This window comes from Lathamus discolor, chromosome Z, assembly GCF_037157495.1.
Source record: "Lathamus discolor isolate bLatDis1 chromosome Z, bLatDis1.hap1, whole genome shotgun sequence".
Taxonomy (NCBI): Eukaryota; Metazoa; Chordata; class Aves; order Psittaciformes; family Psittacidae; genus Lathamus; species Lathamus discolor.
Genome location: NC_088909.1, coordinates 33,603,685 through 33,617,662, shown reverse-complemented (window position 1 = coordinate 33,617,662; position 13,978 = coordinate 33,603,685).

Sequence of the window (13,978 nt, the reverse complement as noted above, 5' to 3'; positions counted from 1 at the left end):
ACTAGAGCTGTTTCTTAGTCCAGATGGTAAGGGGAAAAGGGTGGTAATGTTCTTTGCTTAACTAAAAAACTTGTGCCATGCTGTCCCGTCCCAGGTCGATGACTCAAGCTGTCTGTAGACTTCGTTTCTCCGGGTCGAAAATTCCTCGTTGACCACAAAATGTTTTAAGATGTGGCATACCAAAATGACTGAAAAAACCCTCTGGGTTCAGTGCAACAGTTAATGCACAATGGCAAATGTTTTCTTTCACAGAGAAAACACACAACTTTTATCACTGGCTGTAAGCGGTAACATGGATAGGACTCTTCAAGTGCGCTGGTTTTCCCTGGCAAATGATGGAAGGGATGAAGCACTGACAAAAGCTGTTAGTATGGGTAAGCCAAGAAGTGTAGTCATTGTAAGGACAGAAGTATCATCCAGGAAAAGGTGCATCATTTGAACACTCCAGCAGGAGACTTGGAAGGAAACTTAAGAGCCTGTAAAGCGCAAATTGATGGTAAATCTTGGTTTTCACAGCAAATAAATATATTCAAGTGGGGAAGCCATCAGCTGTTTCTACCATAAAGGCTAAATTACTGTGTAAACACAGATCAATAAAGAGAAATGGGACCTTGAGGTATATTAGCAAGGAATTTATTGCAAGGAAGGGAATGGATTCATGATACTACAAAAATGCCTCCAGATTTCCAGCTGCCAATAGCCAGGAGAAATGAATTCAGGCTGGAAACAGTCCAGGAGCTTGCTTCTGGGATGGTCGGAAGAGTGGAGGAGCCACAAGGCAGGCAAACACTGGTGGTGGTCCTGCGCAGATGCAGCAGTCCTAAAGAGCAATTACACGGCTTTTGATTTTAAGATCTAGAAGTTGTAGTGATGAGAAGTCACTCATTAAGATAGGAGATAACTGGTTTAGGAAAGGGAGTAAATGGTGTGGTTTCCTTCTGTAGCAGGAGAATAGCAGGAATTTTAATCCTGTGTTTCTTACACTAAATTGTTTGAGGTAATAATTATACTTAATATTCCTATGTGGTAGGGAAAAAACAAATGCAGAGGCTAGGCAGAGGTCAGATAGATATCTGAAGCAGACCCAGGCAATGGATCCATGTTCGTAAGTCCCCTGTTTCTTCATAGTGGCTTCAAAATGGCTTTTTTCCTAAGCATGAGAGGGAATTTTTGATTCCAAGGGTGGTAGAATCCCAGGATGCTCTCTGCATGGTTAAAACAAACCTTTACTAAGACTAGAAAAGGGGGGGGTGAAAGCAGCAGGTGTTGCTGACAGTGCTATTTGCTTGCTGAATAAAAGATCCTTTTGATCATGAAAACCACGCCTGTTCTTTCCCTGCAGCTTGCTCATCTTAAACCATGGCAGCTTACACAGATGCTCAAATCCTGACCAAGTATATGGGAGGATAACGGGACTGGTGGTGGTCCAAGTGCACTTTCCATGTTGAGCTCTTGGTGAGTGAAGAGGCACCCCCAGCTCCACATGGCTGTAGAGATGGTGCTGTACCTGCATTACTAGCAGTGTAAGGTGCCTCAGAGGTGCAAGCGCCACACTGGAGCTAATGCCCTGTGTCTCCTAAAAGGGCATTTAAATAGAAACATGTGCTCTGTTAACAAAACCTTTGGTGGATTTCAAACCATGCTGTGGCCAGGCTGGTATTTGCAGATTGAAAATGGCTGATGTACAGGGCTGAAATGTCAGCTATGCCCCTTTGCTTTTGAGTAAAATAAAGAAGTTTTCCTCCCAGTAGGCTGAATAGGTCATGCTGCTTTTCTCATGCTTTTAGGCTGTACAGAGAATTCTAATCCTTGCACAGAATCAATGATCATGGAACAAGATCAATTACACCCCATGGAGCCTTGCAGACACCATCTCCATTAGGTATCTCTGTAACAGGATCTGCAGCATGTTTCTGTAAAGGTCTGTCTGCTTGAGCTCTGCCATCACTGACAGGGACCAGCGGCAGACACTTCAAACACGACTGGAAGAAGTCTGGATCCCTTCTCCCCTGTGTCCTACAGCCTGGCTTCCTCCCTGTGGCCATTTTCCAGCTGACATTTTCAAAAGCAGAGTAAGAAGGATGAAAATCAACAGAAAATAATAGTGTTATGGAAGGAAATTGTGATGTCAGAGGTGAAAATGCAGGAGGAATGATGGGAGGAAAAATACATGCGTATTGATTCAAAAATGGATGAAAATCAACAGAAAATAATAGTGTTATGGAAGGAAATTGTGATGTCAGAGGTGAAAATGCAGGAGGAATGATGGGAGGAAAAATACATGCGTATTGATTCAAAAATGGAAAGTCAATCCACGGTTAATATTGTGGAACTTGAATTTATACCAATGAATTTATACCAGCCAGGCAGTGATATCCCCAGTAAGTGCACATCAGCATAATAGCTACATATAGTATACAGCATATACTATTGTAGTTTTTATAAACTAGCCCAAACGTGTGTGCTCTTTGTTTAGTTTTTGTTTGGACTCTATGGTGTCAGACACTTTTTTAAACAATCTACTTCAATCCTTCAGGACTTCATGTATGACAGACCTTTTAGCCTGTGTTTGAGCAAGTGGGCTGCACTTTCAGTCACTCTCTAGTGCTCAAAAATTGTCAGGAAAAATGTTTGCACTTGTGAAGCAAAACTTTTGAATCTGAAATCACAGGCAATGTGGACACAAAGATTTCTCATGTTGCCTGAAGTGTCATTAACACACTGTGGATGTGAAATGACTTCTGATGATAAGAGAAGAGCTTAAGACATTCAGCATTTAATGTCACTCTTGAGTGGGAGATTCTTCCTGTAGAAAAGATTCCAAATGTGAAAATTAAGGAAAAGCTTGAAGTTTAGTCTCAAGAAGTATTTTGAGCTTTACAGTATACTATACAGGATGCTAGCTAACACACAATTATAAAGAGAAGTGAGTTTACCTTTAAGGATGTAGTTTTGTAGTTGCATACAGCAAATCTTCATTTTTCAGAGGTAAAAAGTCAGATGGGTGTATTTTGATTGACTCATTACAGTGGGTCCAAGGCATTATTAACTGCATCAGGGTTAACATGAGACGAAAAAAATATTCATAGAATCCCAGACTGGTTTGGGTCAGAAGGAACCTTAAAGCTCATCCAGTTCCAACCCCCTGCCATGGGCGGGGAGACCTTCCACTAGACCAGGTTGCTCCAAGACCCGTCCAGCCTGGCCTTGAACACTGTCAGGGATGACGCAGCCACAGCTTCTCTGGACAACCTGTGCCACGGCCTCACCACCATCACAGGAAAGAATTTCCTCATCTTCAATTTAAACTTTCCCTGTTTAAGTTTGAACCCGTTACCCCTTGTCCTGTCCCTACAGTCCCCAATGAAGAGTCCCTTCCCAGCATCCTTATAGGCCCCCTTCAGATACTGGAAGGCTGCTATGAGGTCTCCATGCAGCCTTCTCTTCTCCAGGCTGAACAGCCCCAACTTCCTCAGCCTACCTTCATACGAGAGGTGCTCCAGTCCCCCGATCATCCTTGTGGCCCTCCTCTGGACTTGTTCCAACAGTTCCATGTCCTTTTTATGTTGAGGACACCAGAACTGCACACAATACTCCAAGTGAGGTCTCACAAGAGCAGAGTAGAGGGGCAGGATCACCTCCTTCAACCTGCTGGTCACGCTGTGAGTGCACACTGAAACCAGCTCATGTTTGGTTTCTCATTGACCAAGACCCCCAAGCCCTCTCCAATTTAGAGACAAGGATGTTGTGCAGGACAGTGTCAAATGCTTTGCACAAGTCCAGACAGATGATGCCAGTTTCTCTGCCCCTGTTCCTCAGTTCTGTGGCTTCATCATAGAAGGCCACCAAATTGGTCAGGCAGGATTTCCCCTTGGTGAAGCCATGCTGGCTGTCACCAAGCGCCTTGTTGTTTTTCATGTGCCTTAGCATGCCTCCCAGGAGAATGTGCTCCAAGATTTTGCCAGGCACAGAGGTGAGACTGACTGGTCTGTAGTTCCCCGGGTCTTCCATTTTCCCCTTCTGAAAATTGGGGTTATATTTGCCTTTTTCCAGTATTCAGGAACTTCACCTGACTGCCATGATTTTTCAAATATGATGGCCAATGGCTTAGCAACTTCATTCGCCAGCTCCTTCAGGACCTGTGGATGGATTTCATCAGGTCCCATGGACTTGTGTACGTTCAGGTTCTTGTGCACATTCACATTCTGCTTCAAGATGCAGTATGGAAACAACCTTTGTCCAAGGATCGTGAAGAAATGCTTAAGGATGAAAAGCTTGATCTTACAAGATATTAGCACCTCCTCCTACTCATTCTTCAAGTAGATACGGGTTTTGTAAAAGCTAATTTTCAATACTAAATGGTTCAGTACCCCTGGGATTTGAATCTTTGCTCCAATATTTATTAATAAAAGTATTTTATTTTGCAATATGGTTAACATTATGCCCAGAGGCAATGTTTGCAAAGGTAAAGCCAAAGACAACTAAAAGGCTATTAAACTATGACTCTATGAAATAAACAAATGATGAAATGTTCATGTTTTGCTCTATTGTGTGTTCAGGAGCAAGTTCAAAATGGCTGGATTAAAGGGGAGGGCTGAGAAACATGACTATCTGCAATATCCACTATTCAGACAAAAAATGCATAATGAGGAAAATGTGTTGACCACAACCTCATACTAAAGAACTTCTGATAATGTCTAACCTACACTCCTCTCTTTCAATTCAGTTTAATTCAACTCAAATCAAGTTCTAACTCTGGAAATGCCAGAATGCTACTGATTCTTTATTTTTACTTCTTTTTATTTTATTTTATTTTATTTTATTTTATTTTATTTTATTTTATTTTATTTTATTTTATTTTATTTTATTTTATTTTATTTTATTTTATTTTATTTTATTTTATTTTATTTTATTTTATTTTATTTTTAGGTTTTGCTGTTTCAGTGGTCTGGAGATCTTCATATTTTAATGAAGTCTGCATAGCTGTTTGGACTTGGAAAAAAAGACCTTAACCCCCTGATTATTACAGGCTTGGTGTGTTAGAGTTGAATCTCAAGCCTGCATGGGAAACAAAAAAAAGCTTGTCAGGTTATAGACGGGCACTGACACATTCAGAACTCCCCTCTGAGGCATAAGAATTTGCACTGATAGCCACTATGCACATTTTATTAATAATGTTATGGTGAAGAGACTTGGGAATTTCTAGTGCCTATTAATACAGTTTTCATTATGGTCTTTCTTAAAGTTGCTTGAAACTGAAATGGAAAAAAATGTATTGTTTCCCTTCACCACTTGAGTCTTTGTGGTGGTGTCATGTATCCTTATACATCCTTTTATAAAAAACAGAAAACTCTAGTGGGAGTGTAAAAATGTGTGTTTTCAGTGAATATGGTGCTTGTTCCTCCCCCTTCGTGTGTTGGCTACTTCAAAAGAAATCTGGTATTTGTTACTATATTAGGATCAATTTTCAGATTCAACCTTGAAGTAGGAGTGTGCCTCCTCTTCAATGAGAAGACTTCACAGCAACAGACTCTATGCAGTAAAGAAAGCTCTCAGCTATCAGTTTGTCCTTGTAGGACAACAATCCTTACACATCCTGTTATTTTTCTTTTTCATCTGTGCATTTCACTGAAGTAGAACGGGGTCCACCCAAGGACCATTTGGTCAAACTTCAGTACACAGAGAGCGCACGGTAAGCCTTTCCCCTTCAGGCATAAAAAAGCAGCTGTGGTTAAGGATTTCTGCAACTGAGTTAGAGGAAAAGAAGAAATGGATTTCTGTAACATGCCAACTGAGGGGGATTTATAGCAGCACTAAATTGTTGCCCTTGAAGCTTCTGGGTGTTTTAGCTAGGTGAGCTATGCATTTCTGAAAATCCTGGTTGGCTTATGTTAGAAATGCATGTGGCTATACAAGAGAGACAAACCTATGGAGTATGGGATGAAAAACCTGGCAAGAATAGCAGAGTATTTAGGGGCACTGCAAAGCAGAGCATGCTCAAGTCCAAAGGATAAAGAACTGGTGTGCTTTGTTGGAGGGGGCATATGTGTAGAGAATCTAGGAAGAAGAGGACTTCATTACTCTTCCATAATATCCATAACTTCCAATAAATTGGTCAGATGTGTGCTGAGGAATGGCACATTCCTCTGGTTTATTTCACTGGTCAAAAAGCAATAAAGCTTAGGTAAATCAATAAAAATAGATGAAGTTTTGAGAAACTTGTGGCAAGCTGCTGTTCATTTGCTTATCAAAGATACCTGTGTGAGATATGTACCTTTTCTAGGTAATACATATGATAGTATAACAGATCCCCCCTGTTGCGGTTTAAACCCAGCCACGCAGCTCGTTCACTCACTCCCCTCCTCCCTCCCCCCACTCCCGGGGGGATGGGGAGGAGAATCAAAAGAATGTAACTCCCATGGGTTGAGGTAAGAACAGCCCAGTAACTAAGGTATAACACAAATCACTACTGCTGCCACCAATGATAATAATGATAAAGGAAATAACAAGGGAAGAGAATACAACAGCTCACCACCGATGACTCGCCCCACCCCAACCGAGCACCGACCAATACCTAGTCCAGCCCTCCAGTGAACTAGCCTTTCCGAGTAGCTCTGTTACATACTGGCATGACGTGTTGTGGTATGGAATACCCCTTTGGCTAGTCTGGGTCAGGTGTCCTGTCTCTGTTTACTCCTGGCTTCCCTTCCTCCCTGGCAGAGCATGAGGCTCAGAAAGTCCTTGGTCGGACTAAAACATTTGAGCACCAACTGAAAACATCAGTGTTATCAGCTCTGTTAACAGGCTGAAAGTCAAAACACAGTGCTGCACCAGCTACCAAGAAGGAGAAAAACTGACTGCTACTGCTGAACCAAGGACACCCCCTGAGGATTAGTGTCCACTGACTTTGTGGTTATTATCAAGGCTATGTAGGGATAGGTCAAGAGAGAATAGCTTTAAACTGGAAAAAGAGAGGTTTAGATTAGTTCTAATCTAATCTAATTTAATCTGATAATATATAATCTAAGGTTATAACAAAAATATAATCTAAGGCTGGAGGTGGTTTGGAGCAACCTGGTCTAGTGGAGGGTGTCCCTGCCTGTGTCAGGGGTTGAACTGAATAAGCTTTATGGTCCCTTCCAGACCAAACCAGACTGTGATTCTGTGATTATTACGTTATCTTTTTTTAATCAGGTGCAATCAACAAAGGTAAATACCAACTAAACTAAACATAGCTGCCCTTTTGCTAGAAAACACAAAGAGCAATGCCTAGGATAGATGAAAGACAATGACACTAAGCACAACTAAATTTTGGTCTCCCAGTACTTGCAGTTTATAAACTTACCTTTCAGACACCATGATTAGGCCATGCAGCAAAACCTCTGCACAGTGTCTGCTGTCCACGGGTAAGGTGAGAACATATTATTTACGACATCTCTAAAGTGCTGTTGGTAGCATGCAAATCAGTTATGGGGACTTACCTTGAGGGGCAACAACAGTATATAACCCCAGGGTGGGTGGGGATTAGGGCCACAGCTGCTCCTGGGTGGAATGTAACCTTTTCCCTCCACCACAGCCAGAAGTGCTAGAAGCTGTCGTCTAGGGTTTCTTGTTTCCTGCTTTGTTCTTAATTGTCTTTGCCTGAAGGAGCTTATAAGTTGTTGGCATTAAAGCTTCTGTCCTTCTGTCCTCAAGACTCTAGTCTGATGACCTCAAAAATCATCTGCGATGGGGCCTTTTGAGTTAAATATTGGTATTTACAAGCCAAGACTTTCTAAATTAGTTTCTTGTGCATTTGATTCCCTGCTACTTTATTAGCAGTTTTATTTTCTGTTAGTAGCTGAGACGGACAGTGTTACTTTCATTAGCTTTGTGATTAGTTACTGTTTGCAGTAGGAGGTGTCTTTATCACAATCTGATTTGTGTTCTGGCAGTGCCAGGCCAAATCAGACTCAAGTACTCCATATGCTGACGTTTCCACTACAAAGGAAACACTGACCTCATGTGGTCTACGAATAGATGCTTTCTTACAAGGACAATGTACCACAGACTCTCTGCAGGGGTATTCTTACATGAAGCAGGAACATCCTTGAATTTTACAACAGTTTTCTGCAGCATTCTGTAGCCATGGTGGAGTACACGATAGCATTTTGAGTATCAATGGAAAGCAAAAATTAGCAATATGCAGATTCAAGCCAGACCTCTGCAGTTTGACCTAAATATTGTCTGCACTGGAGGTGAAAACATTGCACTCCCTGGAACTCTTTCTCAGTTTTCCTCTTGGAACAGAGGATTAGAAGGGTTTCATTTTCCCCTTCTCTATAAAAATGTCTTCTTTTCTAAAACATATCAGTTGGAGGAATGAAAAATCCTGTATTTTCCTGTAACTTTTATTATATCCCTAGCCAACCTTGGCTAAAATAGAAAATTCAATCTTAAGCCAGAAACTCTGCTTCAAATGGAAATTACAAACCACATGTTTAAAAGCATATTCCATTTTCCTATCAGCAAGTCAGAAAGATTTACAGATTTTGCTTTTTCTCCTAATAATAATTGTTGAAGATGGAAGACCAAGGAAGGTGAAAAGCTGAGCGCAGGCTTACAGTAGTTATCAAGGGGGTTGTATGACATAAGTATGGTTTGCTTCTGCATTATTTTCCCTTACAATTTGTTTAGGAGCCTCTGAAAATCTCTCATCTCTGCTTCATTTATTTGGCGTGTCCACTGACAGGGACTGAAATTATAAATGTCAGTAACTCTGTGTAGTAGTGGCTGTTATATTTGTATCCAATTAAGGATCTAAAATACAACACTAGCATTCCTTGCAATTTGCATGGAAATTAGAGCACTAAAACTCACTCAGTGAAGTTTATTCCTTAAATGGTTTTTTGTTATGAACTGATCTTGTGTACTATCCAGAGAATGCCTGTGAAACTCTATTTTATTCACTCTTCAGACGAAATAAACTTGGTTAATTTATTTTGTGTCCAGTACTAGTATTAGTCTTGCTGGAAAGGGTAAAGCAATTTCATACCTGTTATCAAATCATTGCATCATAATGATGAGCTTTTTTCCACACCTCTCTGTCATGAGTAAGTGTTGTGACGACTGATATGACCTCTGTGAGCTCCAGGCTCTTTCCTCTTCTTTCCCTTACAGTGTGTGTGGCAGGACAGCTCCCTCCAGCACCAAGAAAGTGACCAAGAAATAGCAGTGATGGGAAAGAGCAATGATATCACCTCCCGAGATGGGACACTCTGTCATCCCCTCTGTCCTTCACCAAGGAGAGGTTCAAAGCAGGGGATTGAGTTTGACTTAGGACAAAATGGTCAGTTTTGGTGTTAGAGGTCTTTTCCCCCCCATTTTGGTAACACACCTATATTGTTGCGGGTCCCACAGGCTGTGGCTGGCAGGTGGCTGCACGGTGCTGTCTGTGCCATGATCGTTAGCCCCATTAGAGGGAACTAATTGAGGATGGTGAGGCCCTGGCACAGGTTGCCCAGAGAAGCTGTGGCCGCCCCACCCCTGGCAGTGCTCAAGGCCAGGTTGGACAGGGCTTGGAGCAACCTGGTCTAGTGGAAGGTGTCCCTGCCCATGGCAGGGGTTGGAACTGGATGAGCTTAAGGTCCCTCCCAACACAAACCAGCCTAATTCTATGATTCTGACACCGAAGTGTAGCCTGCTCAAATGAAACAGAAACCAGGTGGGCAAAGTCTTGCTGAAACGAGGGTGCTGAGCGAGCAGAGTGGAAGCCAGAGCTGGGAAAGTGAGGCTGTTGGGGCAGAGGTGATGCTGGGGGCTCCAGCGCCCGTTCATTTCTTCTGCAAAGGGCACCCCTTCTGCAAGGCTGCGCTGCTGCAAGCGTGGGGCTTGCACGGGCTTGTCCTTCGGGAAGCCAACGCTAGATGTCACGCGGAGGAGGGTTATTGCATGGGGTGCTCCGCTCCTGCTTTGGGCGGGCTCTCCTTGCCCGGTGCGGCGGGGCTGTAGGAGCAGCCTGCGAGGGAGCAATATTTTCTGTTCTATTTTAATGTCCTTCAGCTGCAGCTACGGGTTGACTCGTGCTAGACCAGCAGCTATAAAAACTGCCGCTACAGCAAATACAACCAGCGCATTTCCTACATTTTCCAAAGGAGAATACAATCTACTCCTGTCAGAGGTCTGAGCCGAGATTTGAGTTCTCCATTTCCAGACTTCCTCTTAGCTTCAGCGTGCCTCTGCTTTAAGTAAGGCATGCTTAGGATCATTTCAATTAGGTAAGCTGCCATTCGCAGGTGAAGATTACTGAAAACTGTGTTTTCAGACATTTGGGATTGTTGGTGGGAGTTGCTATAGAAAGGCAAACTCTTGCTGCAATTACAGACAATGGGGAAAATTCAAATGAACCCAAAGCTCTGAAGAGGTGCTTCAGATAAATCTTATACATTTCTGGTACGCAGAGAGCTGTCTGACTCAATTTTAACTGTTCATCTTCTGCTTTCATCAATATCCTCAGTTCTCAGTCCACATTAGGTACTGAACAGAACAGTTACAGGTTTGGGTCTGTACCTCACTCCTGATAACTTTTATTTTTTTTGGCTGTGAAGTTCGGTAGCTTTATTAATTAATGTATGAGCCTTAAATTTTCCCCAAATCATGCAGAATTCTACAAATCATATTTGCCACCCTTTTACTACTTAATCTTTGTCGGCTTTTTGGGGCAGGAGGGAATCTGTGTGTCTCTTATTTCTGTTAAAATCACTACAGTTGTTCAGTAGTGTTATGTGAGTTTCCTGAAGTTTGGCTGCTTTTACTACTGAGTAATCATTTGAAGTTGCTAATTGGTGCCTGGAACTCAGACTCTAAAACGTTCCAGTCATACACTTTCTTGCTCAAATCATCAGCAGAGAGAAATAGCTACCATTTCAATTGTCTGCTTGATTTTTTGAGAAAGGGATTTATCTGTGATATGGAAGAATTTAATTCAAGCAACACAGATTTGCTGGTAAAAGTGTGCTAACTTGAAGGTGTAAGGAAAAATACCCTGTGGTGTAGACTCAGCAAGTCCACTCCATTTCAGGCTTCTAAAATCTTTATGGTTTCCTCCAGCAAGCTATGCATCCTCATTTACTTTTTTTTCAAGCCCCTGCAGTGCCCATGTACATCTCTCCCGCCACCCTCCATATCCTACGTCTGTGAATCAGCGCATGAAAAATACAAGTTTATTTGTAGAAACAGTGGAATCACTCCAGCAAGGTGGGAAAAAAACCCAACAAACAGGTATTCTAGATTGGACTTTGTTAGGGGTCTGTGCCAACATTATATGCTAGCACAGATACACTATCTGAGATGCAGTGGTACAGACATGCTTGTTGTGAATATAATGCTGGGAAGTTCAGGGGAGGTGTACAGGCAGACTATTTTTCCCCCACAGATTTGCAGACGAAGCTGCACAGGGTAGAAGTAGGGAAGTGAATACTTGCTCCTGCACCTGCTGCTGCACACAGGTCTAGTGTTAACTCAATGGTTTAGCAAAAAAGTGTGTACACAAGCATAGTGACAATTGCTCAAGGCTGGGAAAATGGCCACAGGGGGACATTGACAAGCTCTGTATCACTGTGAGAAGTAATGGCCAACAACCAGCACTGGAGAAAGATGAATGAAGAAAACATATTTTTCATCATCTGTACAATTACAGCTGAAGAGAATGGATTTTCTTTCCTTGCTACTATGATGAAAAAGCTGCAAGTTTTTCTGGGAATGAAGTATTGAGCAGGAGTACATTGTACCTAGCGGGGCTTCAATGTCCTATGGCAGCAGAAAGTCAGTTCCCACCAGGGCTGGCTTCACACTCATCTTTCAAGCCTGACTGTGGCATGTGGTAATCAGCTTGCAGGATGTCCCTTCCTCTTTCAAAACCAGTTTCAGTGTACCAAGTCAGCTCCCAAGAGCTGGACTTTGATGTCACATTTGGCATTGAGACCTACAAATTGATTTTTTTAAACAATATTTTCTCAGTCTTGGAAGACTTTGATGATACACACTTGTGAATATAGCATTAAACAAAAATCATAGAATCATAGAATCATAGAATAGTTAGGGTTGGAAAGGACCTTAAGATCATGTAGTTCCAAGCCCCCTGCCATGGACAGGGACACCTCTCACTAAACCATCCCACCCAAGGCTTCATCCAACCTGGCCTTGAACGCCGCCAGGGATAGGGCATTCACAACCTCCCTGGGCAACCCATTCCAGTGCCTCACCACCCTAACAGGAAAAAATTTCCTCCTTATATCCAATCTAAACTTCCCCTGTTTAAGTTTTAACCCATTACCCCTTGTCCTGTCACTACAGTCCCTGACGAAGAGTCCCTCCCCAGCATCCCTATAGGCCCCCTTTAGGTACTGGAAGGTCCCCACTCTTCTCCAGGCTGAACAGCCTTCTCTTCTCCAGGCTGAACAGCCCCAACTTTCTCAGCCTATCTTCATACGGGAGGCGCTCCAGTCCCCTGATCATCCTCGTGGCCCTCCTCTGGACTTGTTCCAACAGTTCCATGTCCTTTTTATGTTGAGGACACCAGAACTGCACACAATACTCCAGGTGAGGTCTCACAAGAGCAGAGCAGAGGGGCAGGATCACCTCCTTCGACCTGCTGGTCACGCTCCTTTTGATGCAGCCCAGGATACGGTTGGCTTTCTGGGCTGCGAGCACACACTGAATCCGGCTCATGTTCATTTTCTCATCGACCAGCACCCCCAAGTCCTTCTCTGCAGGGCCGCTCTGAATCTCTTCTCTGCCCAACCTGTAGCTGTGCCTGGGATTGCTCTGACCCAGATGTAGGACCTCGCACTTGGCAAAATGTTCATTACAAGTCATATCCTACAGCTGCTGTCCTCCAGAGACTTGCTGAGATAATCAGTTTCTTTTTTCTCTTCACAGGGCATGTATTCTTCACAAAGATATCAGAGAGTCAATGTTGTACATACGATACATACCTAACATAAAATTAGACACTGCATGGTGTGAAATAAAGCTGTCTGCATGAAAGAGCACTTAGAGTCCAGGATGGATCAATGGAAACAGAAGCACATTTCCATTTGATTTATAACTAAGTTATCTATTTTGGAACCTCTAATGGTTTAAACCTATATTTCAGTGGTTGCCTTCTTCCATGATCAGTCAAGATTTGGGGTGCTTTGAGTAGCATACAAATTATCTTACTTTTAGTTAATCCACTGACATATTTAGCAATGCATAAAGCAATGCATAAATGCATAAATGCATAAATGCATAAAGCAATGAATCAAACTGTATACAACCAGTGTTCAAAGGTTGTTTTAACCTGAGTGAACTTGGAGTTAACTGTCTACATTGCTGCTAACGACTCTGCAGGATTTAGCATTTATCCCTCACCTGGATACTGGTTTTAGTCCTCAGTCGAGAAGAGACGGTGCCCAGAAGCAGTTCTGAGTATCAGCAGTGGTCATCCTGGGGATGCAGGGGTGAGCATCTTCACTCGTTGCACGAGACTTTCCACAAAGCCATTGGTAATGAAACCACAATGCGGTGGCCCTGGGCTTGTGTACAGAAGATAAATTCCAACCAGATGGGGGTTATTTTCTCTTAAGTTCACATCAAGAACCCAGCCTCAAAACAAGTACAGTCATGGTCAAGACAGACCATTGCTGAGTTAAGAAAGAAACAGTCTTTCATAAGTTGTTGACAGCTGGCCAGTACTCTGACTTGTTTTGCATGTTTTATGTTTGTGCCCAGTTGGCTGCATTCATATGGGATCACTTGAGGATCAGGTTGTAACCCTATCACGCAGCAAATGTAACTGTCAGTCTGAATAATGGCTTGGTTGTGCTTTATTTTTTCCATCTTACACTGAAATAAAAGGCATCTGGCCTTTTTTTATTATTATTATTGATTTCAGGGTTTTTTTTTTCTTTTTTTTTTTTTTTCTTTAAGTCCAGAGTTTAAGAAAAATCCTAAAATT